Genomic DNA, 16,897 nt, shown 5'->3' on the forward strand with positions numbered 1-16,897 from the left:
TAGAAGGTATCAAAAACTCCCTGTAACACTTTTAGTAATGATTTTTTGAGGGGGATATGACCCCAAAACACAAAAGCAAAAAGAGAAAAAGGGCGATTACTTCAAACAATTTTTGTCTGCTTTGAACAGCAAAGAAAACAATCCACTGAGTGACATCAGTCAAAGGGCAAAAAGTTTCAGTTTAGGAGAATTAAGTTCAAGAGAATTATTGTACAACATAGTGACTATAGGTAATAATGTACTGTACATGTGAAAATTGCCAAGAGAGAAGATTGTGAAATGCTCTCACATCAGAAAACGAGAGGTATTTGAGATAATGGATATGTTAATTAGTTTGATTTAGCTATTTCACAATGCATGTGTATATGTGTGTGTGTGCATGGCTATCAAAAATCATGTCCTATGCACAATATGTGTCAAATAAAATAAATAGAAATACTATCACAAAAAAATAAAAGTGCTACTTGTTCCCCCACCAAATTAACAAGGCAACAAAAAGCAAACTTTCAAGTAACCCTTGATCTGGTAGAAGTGGAGATAACAAACACTTTTTTTTAATGGAACACTTCACGAATTTGCATGTCATTTTTGCACAGGGACCATGCTGATCTTCTCTGTATCATTCCAGTTTTAGTATATGTGGTACTATTTTCAATTCAGGGAAATCCTAGCTTTCGTATAAGTTAGTGTTCAAAGGGTGCTGTAAGTTGTGACTGTTCTGCTGAACATCATACGTTGCTTTTGTTGTTGTGTTGTTCAGCCTCTCTTAAGGGCAACATAATGCATCCAGTCTCTCTCTACAACGGATATTACGAAGTCTCCACATGTGTTTAAAAGTCAGTGGTAATGAGAGTTACAGCCAGAGATGTCTCAGGGTATTGGGACTAAATATTGGTTTTTGACAGAAGAAATCAATGTAGTATTAAACTACACACACACACACACCTTCCCACAAGCAGATCTGAAATGTAGTTAGGTGCAGGATTAGCTAGCTATCACCATCTCTGATTTCAACATCAAACTATCATAGAGGCTTTTAAAACAGGATAAAAGCTTTATGTTCTGAAGTGTGCTTCTGCTGACACACCATAAAAGGTACATCGTAAAAAGTTCAGCTATTGTGCCTCTTGAAAATCTGTTGTGATTTGCAAGGAAAACAGTTTTCCTCTCTATTTTAGCTAAATTAGAACTTAATGAACCGAGTATTCCACTGTAGTATTAACATAAATAAATACAAATCTGCAACAAAGAAAGTTAATCAAATTGAGTTGAACAATACATTTTCCCTAGTATATTTTGTGCAAAACCACAGGTTGAGGAGTAATTATCTTTATGCATGGGCACTTGGCATTTTCAACTCGACTTGCCAAGTTGATTCCACTTGCAAGCTCAACTCGTTGGTTGCTAATGTTATGACACCCTCTTGTGGATAACACAACCAATTTGGAAAGCTGTGTGTCTGAAATTATTTGCATAGTAAAAGACAAAAGTTCTCTATCACAGAAATTAATCAATAGCTCCACCTTTAGCATAGCTACACAACATTTCAGGAAAGAATACTGAGTATTTTTTTTAATCCAAAGGGCCTTTCTTGTATATCTGCTAAAGACCAAACATGAGTGTTCCAAATTATGTTAAAAAAGGCTTTCATTAAAATGCTTTTCTAAGAGTTAATAAAATCCATTTTACTGAAGATAAACTTTTATTTGCCACTAGCATATAGCTCTCGAATGAGATGTAGATGGATTATACATGTTGTTCTTTGGCTTCAAATCATGTTAATATTCAAAAGAAAATCTGAGGCATATGAGAATCGCAAATATCAAACATGTTTTCTCTTTAAAAAGTATTAATTAATATCTCCATTAGCCTGCCTGATTATTTAAATGATAAAGGCTGTACAAATTATAGAAATTCTGACACAGTTTGGCTTTTTAGAGCCCAAGTGCATTCAGAGAGCATGGTATACATGTCTGGAAGGCTATGATCTAGTCCTTCCTATGCAATCAATTAACCACCCACTAGGATATGTCAGCTCACTCACTGTGTCTTAGTTATCACAGCTGTCCAAAGAAATAGCAGCAGCTCATCAGGAGAATTTTTGCAGGTATAAAATAGTATGTGTAAAACTTCAGCATCTACCATAATACAAACACAAAAAGAGAAATGGATCTTATGCCATTGCAGATCCTTCAGCTCTGCTTATAAATTCTGTGAACCAACCCTCATATTTCCAAAATATTTTTTGTTTATTAAGCTGCCACGTTTAGTAAACCATCTTGGCTAAGGTACTTGCCATGTGACATGGGGAAGATAACTATATCCAATTGATGCACCATGGATTTTTTTTTTTTTTTTTTGACAGGCAGAGTGGACAGTGAGAGAGAGAGAGACAGAGAGAAAGGTCTTCCTTTGCCATTGGTTCACCCTCCAATGGCCGCCGTAGCTGGCGCGCTGCGGCCCGCGCACTGCGCTGATCCGATGGCAGGAGCCAGGTGCTTCTCCTGGTCTCCCATGGGGTGCAGGGCCCAAGCACTTGGGCCATCCTCCACTGCACTCCCTGGCCACAGCAGAGAGCTGGCCTGGAAGAGGGGCAACTGGGACAGAATCCTGTGCCCTGACCGGGACTAGAACCCGGTGTGCCGGCGCCGCAAGGTGGAGGATTAGCCTAGTGAGCGGCGGCGCCGGCGCACCAGGGATTTAAAATGCAGGTTTTGATCAAACTGCTCTAGTTTGAATTCTTTAAATATTTTATTTACTTCAAAGGCAGAACGAGGGGACTGGAGGGGAGAGACACAGAGAGAGAAAGAGAGATCCTCCATCCATTGGTTCATTCCCCAGATGGCTATCATGGCTGGTGATGGTCAAGCTGAAGCCAGGAGCCAGGAATTCCATCAGGTCTCCCATATGGGGACAGGTGGCAATTATTTGGGTGATCTTCTGCTGCTTTTCCAGGTACATTAGCAGGAAGCTGGATAGGAAGTGGAACAGCCAGGACAGGAAGTGACACATGGTTTTGCAGGCAGAGGCTTAACCCTCTGTGCCACAACAGAGGTACAAGTTTGAATTCTGACTTCTGCACTTACCTGTTGGGTTACTTCTAGTACATTCTGGAGTGTGCTTTTAAGCCTTACTTTTCTCATGTTCCTCACACAGTTCTGAAAAGTACTAAATTAAAGTGTGTAAGGCATTTATCACACCTACTAAGCAATGACAAGTGGAATATGGCCAAAAAAGGTAGATTATAACAAGTATTGTAGGTATTATAAGCATAATATTCATGCTCTTATAAAAAATAAAATAATGATGCTCGGCATGGATGCTCACCAAACATCTGGTCAGAAGACGCTGCTGGCTCTTTGCTGGAGTCTGAATTGATTCCCCTGGCTGAAGCATGAAAACAACTTGTAATTTCCCAGCGGCACCTTGGTATACAGACTACAACATGCTCAACTCGTCAAAGGATTTGGATCTTCACAGCCCATTAATCTGTAATGAAAATAATTTATGAAACTCTTTGACTTAACAAAGGTGACCTGCCCTCCTTGTAATGGATTTCAGGCTCCTTAGTTAATAGGATAAGTTAAGGTTCAACAGACTGTTCAAACAGCTTAGTCATGAAAGGGAGCAAATGTCCTGAAGTGCACAGGAAAATTTTAAGAAGATACCTCTTGGTCTCTTTCTTCTTACCATAGGATACCATGATAAGTAAAGATACCAGTTGATTACTTGGAAAACAAGCAAAGATGTTGTTTTCACCCACAAATCTGAGCTATTCATGTGATTTATTGCACTCAAAACACAATTAATTGAAGCAAAAACATTTTAGAAATACACAAAGTCTCAAAAAGTAAGTTGACATTCCTCTCCACTACATTTTTTTTTCTTTTCCAATTTAATTCCTGAATTCTCTTTAAGGGTTACCTCAATTGTCAGCATTTCCCTGCAACCTTCTTTATCCACTACAACGCAGTAACTACTAGGCCATCCGCAACTGATGTTAACCACTTCTATAAAACACAACTGTTCAAGACACAACAAGGAAGCTAAAAATCTAGAACTCCATAAGATCCATCGTCTTTAAATATGAATTAACATTTATCTTGAAGGCAAGAGAAACAATTTTTTCTGTTCATAAATTTTAAGTCTATTTTTTTTCTCATTCACACTGAGGGGTTTGTGACACACATGATATTCAAGCTCACTGGGATTGTCTTTCATTTTACATGTTTTTTGTCAATCACAACTGGTTCAGCTAACTCACATTCAGAAAGATCGAAGATTATGTGAATGGATATAGTCCCAATTCTTTTGAAAATATAATTTTTGTTCTGGCTTTCAGGTCAGCAAATTGATTCCAAGCTTTCTACAGTTTTTTTTTCTTGCTAGAGTTCTTTTGTGAAATGTCCAAAATAAGCCATCTCTTGAGAGGCACACTAAAGGGCTTAGGAAAAAAAGCAAGTGCCAATTTCTAGCAACTGCGTTCTTCCACTTATCATCCACTTGCAGAAAATTTCACTTTGCAATTATCAGTCCACCTATCAGTCACTTTCACCGTGACTGTGGATTTCGGGTGACTGCCAGCTACCTGGGGCAGGGTAGGTAGCATGGTTGACAGTCTTCCTTACACCCTGTGTATCATTTGTTAAGGCAGGAAATGGTAGGTGGTGGTTTTTATTTTGAAGTTTCCAGTTGTAGAAGTTAACTATGGAATTCAGAAGGATGTGTAAGGAATCATGTTACCTATCCATTGCATGCTTGGACATCTAACCCCTTTGTCTTACCACCCATGGGATATCTTATAAATTGATCCAGGTCAATGATAGTCAAGTTCTCACAACAACAAGCAGTGGGACAGGGTGGTAACTGTTTTAGATCATTGCTGTGTGCCACCGTTCTCTATGAGCAGTTACTAGAAAGATTCCTTGGTATTTCATATCATGTCCCCATCTGTGTGTGTGCCCTTTAAAAGCAGTCACCCTAGCAAGTCAGCACACTCTTGAGCTCCCATGTGTACTTACAGAGATTTCATAGGGACTTCATGTGAATCTGCTGCTTTCATTCCAAGCTTGGATTTCTTTCTTCTTGTAAGGCATCTCCACACCATGTCCCCTGTCAAAAGAAGGCCTACGTTTCAGTAAGTCATAGGTTGAAATACTATTTCAATAACTTAAAATTTAGCATTTTGTTGCATTAATTTTTAAAAAATATATTATTTTACATAATCACAGCTTCTACTTAATAACTTTTTAGGTTTAAATCAATAGTGCATTTTTCTATGAGCTGCTTTGTTGGCAGGAAAGATTTGAGAGCAATGTTCTGAATGTTCCGGAATTGCTTTCAACTGAATACAGATTGATCCAAAGCATTTCTATGAAGAATTTGTCATTGAAAGCAATGGAGCTGGACATGGATTATGAATATTCTACTGCCTTGGAAGAAGTCTGGTTATATTCCAGTTGCCACTCAGGATGCCCATATTCCCTATCAATGTGGTTCATGTCCTGACTACTCTACTTCCAATCCACCATTCTGCTAGGGTGCCTGGGAGGCAACAGATGGTCCATGAATTTGAGTTCCTGCCACCCATGTGAGAGACCCGGTAGGGGTTTCTGACCCCTGGCTTCAGACCAGCGTAGAGCCCTGGCTGCAGGAGGCATTCAGGGAATGAAGCAGCAGATGGAAGATCTCTCTCTCTCTCTCTCTCTCCCTCCCTCCCTCCCTCCCTCCCTCCCTCCCTCCCTCACTCCCCCCATGTATCACTCAGCATTTCAAATTTATTTTTAAAAATTCAAGTGTTAACTTACTATATTTAGCATTATAATCTCTTTAATCTCATATCTTCCAACAACATTGTGTATACTGTCATTTAATGCAGGATAATTCAGTATTATTACTTTCTTTCATGGTATATTCCTGAAATTTATGGCACAGGAAGCCAAAAACTGGGCAAGAGCACCAGATGGTTATTGCCATAAACAGTAGCTAAAATCAGATAAATAAACTGAAAATGTCTTTCTGGTTGTTGTTGCTTATTTTTTCACCTAGGTTCTTCTCGTCTGACAATTCTACCATCTCCTCTGCAACAGAATCCAACACTTGAGATGATATTGCAGAATTATCATTAGAGGGAAAAAAAGAGCAAACTCTTAGATGTTTTTTCTACAGTCTTGGTAACTGAACTGTTCCCCCTACCTGATGCTTACCACCCATGATGACAGGGAATACACAGAACCTACCAAGTGGTTGAAAGGGAATAGAACTTAGCAGAATAATAAAAGGAGGAAGGTCTCTATAAAATGTCTGGTTTGCCTAATAGTAAAAATCAATAGTTTTGACCTAGTTGGCATCACAGTTGCACCAAATGATAAAAAAACGGACGCAACTTACTGAAATAAGCCCTCTCACAAGTGTGACAGGATGCTCATCCCAACAGAAGAACGAGCAGCCAAACAACATGCTGAAGAGGCAAATAACCGTTGACAAATTTAACTGGAAAATCTCCCAATATCATTATGTCCTAATATGTTAGCCACTCTTCCTTTATTCATGTGAAAATAAAAAACAGATCAATTCAAGCAGATACTATAAATCTTTACCTTTAAAACAGTTTTAAAAATTTTATTTATTTAGTTGAAAGCATTTCAGAGGGGCCAAGAGAGAGAAATTTTTACTCCCCAAAAGGCTACGACAGCTGGGGCTGGGCCAGATTTAAGTCAGGAGCCTGGAACTCTATCCAGGCCTCCCACATGAGTGCAAGGACACGAGGACTTGGGCCATCTTCCACTGCTTTCCCATGTGCATTAAGAGGGAGCTGGATTGATAGAGTAGCAGCCAGAACTTGAACCAGCACCCATACTGGATGCTGGCACTGCAAGTGGCAGCTTAACACTGTGCCACAATGCCAGACCCCGTAAACCTCCTTTTTAACAAGGGCTTCATACATTTAAAATGTTACAATGTCATTCCTTAAGATAACTTTTGAAAACATACATTGAATTTTCAGTGTACTCTACTAGCAGAATATCTTGTACATTAAATAACTCATGCTTGTAAAAAAACACAACAGGTTCAGGTGTAATTTGTGTGGAAGTTAATCTTCCTTCACGGGCTGTAGTAGGCATTGCTAGCATCAGTTATGATTGATTTTATCCTCGCCTAATTTTTAGACTTAGCATCCAGGGAGGTACCCTGCAGGGAGGAATGCACACTGGAAGGAAAACAAACAGCAGGAGCTTCCCTCTTCCATGAGCAGTTGTGCTGTTCTTACTAACCTATCTGTTCCTTCAAAAGAGTAAGTCAGCCAGGAAGGAAGCGGCTGCAAGTACGCTCCCTGGCTAGCGGACAAGTAAGGCAGAGTATCGGTGAACCCATGGCCTGGAGTTCAGCACAAGGAACCCAAAAAGGGGGTAGATATGGTGATTTAAAGTTTAGGGTCCTCCCAATTGTCAGGGCTTACCCTAGTGCAACCCACCCAGGACCCAGGCTAACAAGACTGACTGCAGACTTCCTACTGCCAGGACAAAAGCAATCAATAAAGATTTTACTCGACGGGCTGCTGGCATTGTGGTGCAGTGGATTAAGCTGCCACTTGGGACATCTGCATACCATAACAGATGCTGGTTCAAGTCCCAACCACTCCACTCCTGATACGGCTCCCTGCTAATGCACTTGGGAAGGCAGCAGCCAATAACCAAGGTACCCAGGCCCCTGCTACCCATGTGTCATACACAGTTGGAATTTCTGGATCCTGGCTTCAGTCTGAGCCAGCCCCAGCTGTTACTATTACAAATAACGGGGAGTGAACCAGCAGGTGGAAGATCTCTTTTTCTCTAACTGCCTTTCAAATAAGTGAAATAAATAAATCTTTTTAAAAAATTGTTAGAAAGCTTTTACTCTACTCAGGAATGGTCTAAGAGATGAGTAAAGCCATCCAGTTCATGTTCTGGGTAGGAGTGACCAAGCAGGCCTGGAAGAAGCAGGCCATAATAAGATGAGGATGGTTTGTTAAGAGAGGATAGTCAGTGATAAGCTGCTCCCTGAGCTGAGAAAGAGTTTAAATATATAATCTATCATGCTTAATTTTTTGTTATTTAAGAGGCAAAGGCACCCCAACCCACTGGTTTACTCATCAAATGCCCACAGTGACCAGGAGTGGACCAAGGTAAAGGCAGGAACCAGGAACTCAATCTTGGTCTCTGTGGGTGGTGGAACCCAATTACTTGTTACCTCCCTATGTCTGCATTAGCAGGAAACTGCGAGCAAGCGCCAGAGCTGGGAATCCAAGCCAGGTCCTGCATCACTGGCGAGGTTAAACGCCCATTCCCACGCCACTTGATATTTCCCATGAAAATCATCTTCTGCATTTCTACACATTGGTCTCCCCCTTAACTTTTACCTGTCTTGGAGAGAGAATTCTTAGCTCTAAAAATAGCTTTTGACATTTCTGCATAATTCTAATTGAGCTAAATATTGAGTACTCCTGCGGGAAGGCAGAGGTGATTTCTAATCAATAAATGAATGGGACGGTACACTGTGCCCTGTGCACACTGCAGACCTACAGCAAACAGTTGTGCAAGGAATGTATACCAAGGTCATAGAAGCAGTAACTCCTTCTCTGGCTGAAATTATTAACGTATTTCCTTAGCATTTTAAGTTTCCATGAAAGATGTTTCAGCTGGAAATTAAACTTCATTCTCATCTGAGACACAAAATTAAAGACAAAATTAATTCTGTTCCTGATGGAGAAGTAATACCTTTCTAGAATGAGAAGGAAAGAACGAAAGTGCAGAGGAGTGGGGAAGAAAGGAAGCATGTCTCAAAACTCAACTACAGAACATATTTCCAGATGTCCTGGGTGCCTCTCTCGGGTGTAAAGACAGAGTGTGGCAATACAGTCGCTGCAGTCTGTAAACGGAAGACACGCATAGCTAGAGCATTAGCTGCAGTGCTCAGAAGTGCGCAAGCACTCATAACCAGCCACAGGCCGAGTGCAGGTTCTCTGCACTCAGTGAAGCAGCAGCTCCTAGTCCAGATCAAAGACTTAAAAAACATTCTTCTCTGATGCCAGAAATTGCAACTTGCAATGGCCGTTTTCATTAGCATTATCTTTTTAGAATTCTTCCTTGAGAAACAATACCTAAAAGACATTTTGTGTAGAAATCACCTCTATTTCTAATAAGAAATAGTTTAAGGGAAATAATTTGTAAGTTATTCAACTTTATAACTTATTATCCATACAGAACTATATTTATCCAGAAAGTAAAAGAATTTTAAAATGCAAGTTTGAAATAAGCATGATGGCCTATTTCCTTATATGATATACACACGTTTAAGAGACAGCAAACAGACAATCTGTTACATCACTTTTCAGACGAACAGTTTCTGCAATTTGCAATTTAAAAAAAATATATCCACATGTAAACCACTTCAGTGTACCTCCTGGGATAGCAGTTTTCTGGAAGACATCAAATCATGCTCAACTTTCTCAAAGATAATCAAGAATACACCCAAACCCTGGTGTCAATTGAGCTTATGAAGTCTCAGAAGGTAACATCTCTGTTCCTGTTTCAAAAGGTAATGTCTCAATTCCTGTTTTCTCTTCTCCTGTCTCCTTAACAAGCACAGTACAAGCTGTGTCATCAAACGCGTCAGCAGTTTACAAGACAGCTGTGCCTGTTAGGAACTCGGCTTGCATTTTTCCTTTATCTCACTGGAGTCTGACATTATAAATGGTGGCTCAAATTTGTCTATCAAATAATGCTGCTCCTTCATTTATACGCTTCAGTGGATTGCTTCCAAAATACAAGTCATTTAGAGGATTTCCTTCTTCAAATATCAAAGCACCAGAACTACATATTAGAGCTGATACAGTGACAGAGAAAGCTTCCTGCATAAACAGTGTTCTTTTGCTAGGCTTTGTGTTACTTATGCCAAAGGAAGACCAAAGAATACTTCTTCCCAAAAGGCTACATCTCAAAACACATCCTGAATTTTCTAGCTTTTTTGAAGACAGGACTGATCCTAATTACCAAAAGGTCATCCTAATGATGTAGTGACATTTTGGTCTAATTCATTGCTTGGATTTTTATCATGCCTTTTTAGAAATTCAAAATGACCATACTCACAAATTTTCTGACAGCCTCCAATGCCATGGAGACATGAAATAACCGAAGGCTCCACTCCTTCTAAAGGGAGAGAGAACTTTTCAGTGCTCTCCAAAATTGTGTCTTCAGAAAGTTCCTTCTTCCAAGTTTCTTCTTGTTAGTCCCCCAAATTCCTACTGCTTCCTAGATAGGAACTAAGGCTCAAGTCTCTCTGTCCCTGTCTGCTCTGTTGCTGGATGAGGGCTTGGAAGGACAGCAGCCAGTAATCCCATGTCACTCAGGTTAAAACAAAGTGCTTTCCCCCAGGAGTCTAGAAAATCTTGTTCAGTCCCTGATTGCTCTCCACGGATGTCCTATGCCCTACAGCCTCAGGCATAACACAATCTCCAGTCATTCCGGAGCTTGAGAAATTGGGGTTGGAGAGAAACAGGTATGGTAGGGAGTTTCTGGCTATTTCACTTCAATTATTGAAATCATAACCAACTGCCATGTATTTCACTGCTTTGCTTCAACAACTGCTATTCCAAAACATCCTCCAAGGTACCAGAGTGACAGGAAGCAGCAGCAAAGGAAGTGGAGTCCCCAAGAATCTCCACGCAGGTGCAAAGAACACAAGGAGGAGCATGTGAGCCCCACAGACAAAGGGGCCTTCTCTGCGGCATACAAGATGCTCCACTTCCTGAAAGCCACAGGGCGTCACACAGCGTCTGTGCAACGTGACCCAGTCCATCGTCAAAGTCTTCTGATGGCTCATCTAATCGTACCCCTCCATCCCATGTCCTCAGTGAGGATTGAGGTTGAAATTATCCTTCATGGGCCGGTGCAGCGGCTCACTAGGCTAATCCTCTGCCTGCGGTGCCGGCACCCCAGGTTCTAGTTCCGGTTGGGGTGCCAGATTCTGTCCCGGTTGCTCCTCTTCCAGTCCAGTTCTCTGCTGTGGCCCAGGAGGACAGTGGAGGATGGCCCAAGTCCTTGGGCCCTGCACCCACATGGGAGACTAGGAGGAAGCACCTGGCTCCTGGCTTCAGATCGGCGCAGTGCACTGGCCATAGCAGCCATTTGTGGGGTGAACCAACGGAAGAAAGACCTTTCTCTCTCTCTCTCTCTAACTCTGCAGGAAGGGAGGGAGGGAAAAGAAAGGGAAAGAAGAAAAGAAAGGGAAAGAAAAGGAAAGAAAAAGAAAGAGAAAAAGAAAAAGAAATTACCCTGCATGGACAGCCACGCCTTCCATGTGACATTTCACACAGACCATAGTGTGCTCATAAACAATTTTTGTCAAAAGCAAAATATAGAATTATTCAGCCAGTAGTCTCTGTCATTTTCTAGGTTAATTAAAATTTGAGAATGTTGATTTTTATTTCTGTGTATTTGTTATGAATGAATGCTGCTCTAGAAATTCAGCACCAAAGTCAACTTTTCCCCAAATCTCTCAAGGTACCATTCTTCTGTTGACCCCCTGCTCCTCCCTTGGCCTTGTCTCAGGAACCCCCAATTCTGTGCCTCCCTGCTGTCAGAAATGCAGCAACTCTTTTCAGTAGAATAAAAATACTTTTTTAGGTGTTCCTGCATTGCCAAAGTATTTGTATTTATGTTTATTAAATATGTATCAACACAAAACCAAATACAACCTCCTTACGCTTAGAGCTTATGCTTACAGCCTTAATTCTAAAACCAAAACAAATAAATACACACAAATTAGAAAAGCAATAAAATTCGAGTCAATAGCTTTTATTTAGTGTGACACATGATGCTGTCATCAAGCGGCTAGACGTAAATACGCGACTTGCCTGCTTCTACATGTGTCTGTCTTCTTAACTCCGCCCTGCAATATCCAACGATTTAAGTGTTCTAAAGCTTCTGGTATTGTGAAAACTTCGATTGTATGTTACACTGTACTGCCTTCTGGTCTTTACTTGACAGGAAGTGCAAGACTTACATTCTAGGTTCTGTCTCTCTTCGGTTCCTATTTCCCACATCTCAGGTATCACCTAGCTTAAATATGTCCTTACATACTAACACACATCTGGTCTCTATTCGGGCAGTTTTCCCATTTTGGGGACATCTGGCACATCTGGAGACATTTTTGAGGGACACATCTGGGAGAAAGGGGTACTAGCATTTAGTACGTACAAGTCTGGAATTCTGTTTAACACCCTACAGTGCAAAGGACAGGTCTGCACAACAAAGGAGCCCCTCCAAATGCTGGTGATGTGCAAACTGAGAAACACAGCCAAGGCAAACTGCTAGCACCTGGCTAGAAGTAGCTCTCTGGATGACTTTGAAGAATATTTAGTTGAAATGAAATTTTTAAGGAGAATTCTTTGTTTAAAGAAATCCTAAATTCCATCAGACTTGTAAGAACTTGAACTTCACAGCAGGTAGTTAGCCTAGATGCTGTCACCCACATCCCACCTCACAGCACATGTATTCAACACCCAGCTCCAGCTGCTGACTCCAGCTTCCCTCCAATGCAGGCCCTGAGAGGCAGCAGTGATGGTTCAACGAACTGGGCTCCTGCCACCCATACGGAAGATCTCAGTAGTGTCCCTGGCTCCCCACCCTAATTGTGACCCAACCCTGAACGTTGTGGGTATATGGGGAAAGTACCAGCAGATGGGGGCTCTCTCTGTCTCCAACTCTCTATCCCTCCCTTTCTCTCTCTCTCCCCCCCACCCCAAACACACATACAAGTCAAAATTTCAAGAAATCATTAAGTACTATTGCTTTTAAAGAAGTCATTTTCTTATATAATGTTATAAAAATCCTACCAAGTCCTAGGAATTCTGATTCTTGACCTAATAACTTTTTTAAAAGATCAAGTTAACTCTAAATTGCATCATCATTAGAAAACACACGTGGCTCACTTGGTTGACTGTGATACCATACAGAGAAACGTAAAACTTACTGCAGAATCCATGCTGTAACATAACCCAAGATCTGAACAGACCTTCCGTCAAAGGGGTCATGGCATGAGAAAGCTTGTAGACTTGAACGATAGAATAGTTTAACATGCCAAAGCTATTAATGATCTTAATATCATACTCTAGCAAGAAAGCATTTATTGAATACCTGTGCCATTGTCTTTATAAGGTTCAATCCCAGGTCAAGTACAGTGTATGTTTTTCTTCCCTACTAACACCTGTACATTACACCCATGTGCTTATCCTGCTCTAAGAGGACACATGGATTAAGACACGGGCCTAGAATCAAACAATTCCCATTTACCTCCCAACTGTCCTAATAACTAGCTGAGCAACCTTAACCAGGTTCACTGTTCTCCAATCAGCCCTGGCCCTCTCTTGTACAATACAGACAATAATAGTTCTACAGTCTCTCAGTGAGTACACAGGCAATATGGGACAGAGAGGAGCGTAGAACACTGTTCAGTTCCTGATAAGTGCTTCATATAATTATTTCCTTCTTTGAGCTATTCAAATATTACACAAGTAGTTGAAGATTATTAAAAGACCATTTTTAAAACATGGCTGGATGTTTGAAGTGAGTAACATTATTTTGCTTGACATCAACTATTTTCTTAATTCTCTCTGGACCAGAGTTCCACTGAACATGTGCTCATTTACTACTTCCTAATTCAATTACTTTCTCATTGATTCAAACAAACAGAGCCTCTCCTTTGTCACAGAGCAGGTGCTGTCCAGCATGACAACTCAAAGACCAGCACAGCACAGGCTCTGCCTGGAGAGGGTGATGATCTAACCGTGCTGTTGGCACACAACTGAATGACACACACCAACAGTGTCAGCCGCTACCCGATTCACAGGCTGTTAGAGATTCAATGGGACTTGGCTCCCCAATCCTATGCATACATTTAAACTCCGAGATCTGAATATGAAGGGCTGATGAACAAGAGACTTGATCTAGTTACAGCGTCTGATAGATCAGGTTGATGGGATGTGCCCTCAAAAGGTAGTTTTTTTTTTAATATTTATTCATTTATTTGAAAGGCAGAGTTACAGACGGAGAAAGGTCTTCCATCCACTGGTTCACTCAGCCAAAGGCCACAACAGCTGAGGATGGGCCAGCCTGAAGGTAGGAACTTCTTCAGGTCTCCTACATGAGTGCAGGGGCCCACGCGCTTGGGCATTCTTCTACTGCTTTTCCAAGGCCACTAGCAGGGAGCTGGATTGGTAGTGGAGCAGCCAGTATTAGAACTAGCTCTCATATGGGATGGCAGTGCTGTAGGCCACGCCTTAACCCAGTGCATGACAGCACCAGGCCCAGAAGGTAGTTTGTGTAAGAAGGCTAGTCACTGAAGCCCAGTGTAGCCTTGCTCCCATCTTTCTTTTCTGGCTGTTCATGGGATCCATCCTATACACCTGCTCTGCAAATGCCAGCCTCTTCCAGACTCAGACTGAAGGTGCTCCTGAATCCTGAACTGTGACATTTTACCTGGTACGATGAAGTAAACCTCCTTCCCATAAAGCTCCCCTCAAGTATTTCAGTTAAAGTAACAGCAATCTGGCTAACACAGACGCTTACTTAAAAATGTGAACAGCCCAGAGCCATCGATAATGAAGAGGGGAAAAAAATGCAAAGAACTGTTGTTTTCATGCTTTTGTGTTTCACAAATTCTTTGAAAAGAGGTGTTGATCATAGATTGAGAAAAAGTTCCAAGCTTCTCTTTTGTGCATTGACACCCTACGTACCCACACTTAAAGCACACATTTTTTTTTCTTTTCATCTCGTATGATGTTCAGTAAGATTCTCAGCACAGTTTCACATCAAAACTATCAGAGCATTATGTTCATCAGTAAAGTCATCTTAGTTTCCACACAACCCACAACATAAGAAATACCGTATTTCTACCACACTAACATCCACGACAGAGTGAGTGCCTCGTGCCACCGACTATGTAGCTATTCAAGAGACTAATTCAAGGGTTCTTATTTAGACAAATTAAACCAATTTGTCATTAGCAATTAAAATCTCCCAGCTAGACAAACAGGACTTCATTTTTCTTTAGCATTTTAAGTCTCTGGTGAAACAGCTGAAATATAAGCAATGCAGTGCTGTTAACTAAGGCAAAATTTAAAATATGTTCTGTCGATATTTTTATGACTGTGCTGGTATAACTTGAAGTGATTTAAGATATTAATTAAAATGCTGGGGCTGGTATTGTGGAATGGCAGATTAAGCTGCTGCTTATGATTCCGGTATCCCACATCAGCGAGTCTGTTGGGGCCTTGGTTGCTACTCTTCTAATCCAGCTCCCTGTAAATGCATCTGGGAAAATGGTGGATGACAATCTAGACATTTGGTCCCCTGACATCCATGTCAGGGACCAGGACAGAGTTCCTTGCTCCTGGCTTCAGCCCAGCCCAGTCTTGATCATGGAGATCATCTGGGGAATGAACCTGTCAATGGAATCGTACTCTCTGCCTTCCAAATAAATAAAAATAATAAATCTTCAAAAATACATAAAAATGCCTTTTAATTTAAGTGAATAATTGCACTGTTGGGGTAGAGGTCACACAATTTATTAAGTGAGACAAACCTGACAATACTGGATGAAGGCCTCAATGATCCAAGAAAAAGAAAAAACTGACCTTATAGCAGGAGACTGGAAAAAATACAGCAAGTATACCCAAAACTTAATGAAGACAGAAAAAAAAAATCATGCAGCAGGAGATAACAAAGTTTGTATAAGACATTAATTCCATTTTATTTTAAAAAGGCTAATTTGGTAAATGTCCAATTTATAGACTATTTAATATAAGAGTGATAATTACTCTTCTACTTCATTATTCTTGACTAAACATAAAAACATATACTCAATTTTCCACTGAAACAACAGAAAATTTAAGACTGTTATGTAGCAAAGAACATTTCACATCAAAATAAAATAGAATTTTGAAGTATTGCTTTTTTTTTCAAATTAGGTTGCTACTTCAAAGTTTCTAGATACCCTGTTTTACCAAAATAAACAACATATCACCTTAAATCAGGGAAAACACATACCTGACAATAAGAAATGTTACACTTTTTGACAAAATTGTAAATTCTCTTCAACATCAGAACTGAATTTTTTTTTGAGTGTGTTCAAAATTTCAGGGTACCAAATAATAGAAGAAAATCCAAAAGAATTTGCACTATGACTTTATTCCTTATCCAAGACAGTGCTTGCTATGTAACAGACTATTTTTGCCTGCCTCTAACTTTCTCCCAAAGCGGTGAGTTTTCAGTTTTTACTGCCTTCCTGGACAGATATTTATATTCTTGGTGACAATTTAATTCCAACCTTCTTAAAACATTTCAAGCAGGTTTAATGGTCTCAGTTCATTTAGAGCATGGAGAGAAAAGACCATCTCAGTTTTCAGATAGAAAGGCAACAGCAAGAAATACTTCTCAAAGAAATTTCCCAAGCATTACATCTAATATTCCCTTATTGTGCTGCATATAATTACCCTTTCTGTGGAAAGATTCTGCTGTGATTGCAAGTCATTTGTCCTTGTCAAAACTTTGGTGATCTAATGGTTGATGTAACAGCACTGAGAGAGAACAGGTGATTTAAGAGCTGTCGGATCTTAGGATCTCCGTCCTTATGAAAGGGTTAAGGTAGAACCATGGAAGTGCTCTGCAAGGGTGGTTGTTAGCAATCACCTGTCACCTCTCTCCCTCCTCTTTTACACCCATCTTCTGCCGTGAGGTCTTCACTAGAAGCAGAGGAGATGGACTGGAACTCTGAGCCAAAATAAACCTCTTTCTGTGTAAATGACCCAGTCTTGGGTAGTCTATCACAGCAACCAAAAATAGACCAAGAAAGATACACC

At 40.5% G+C, this 16,897-nt stretch overlaps 1 long non-coding RNA gene and 1 other non-coding gene across 2 annotated transcripts in view; both read right to left on the reverse strand.

Moving 5' to 3' along the window:
- Positions 1–16,897, reverse strand: part of LOC103347854 (uncharacterized) — a 70,091-nt gene that overhangs the window by 18,721 nt on the left and 34,473 nt on the right. Inside the window, exons 2-3 of the long non-coding RNA XR_016235217.1 lie at positions 5,022–5,112; positions 3,328–3,489 (exon numbers count right to left, since the gene is read on the reverse strand). This is a non-coding gene — a long non-coding RNA (uncharacterized LOC103347854). The remainder of the gene's footprint in view (positions 1–3,327; positions 3,490–5,021; positions 5,113–16,897) is intronic.
- LOC127490837 (U6 spliceosomal RNA) lies at positions 552–655 on the reverse strand. The gene has a single exon (XR_007919232.1). It is a non-coding gene; the product is annotated as a U6 spliceosomal RNA (small nuclear RNA).

This window comes from Oryctolagus cuniculus, chromosome 6, assembly GCF_051225735.1.
Source record: "Oryctolagus cuniculus isolate XC-2025 breed Fujian yellow rabbit chromosome 6, ASM5122573v1, whole genome shotgun sequence".
Lineage (NCBI taxonomy): Eukaryota > Metazoa > Chordata > Mammalia > Lagomorpha > Leporidae > Oryctolagus > Oryctolagus cuniculus.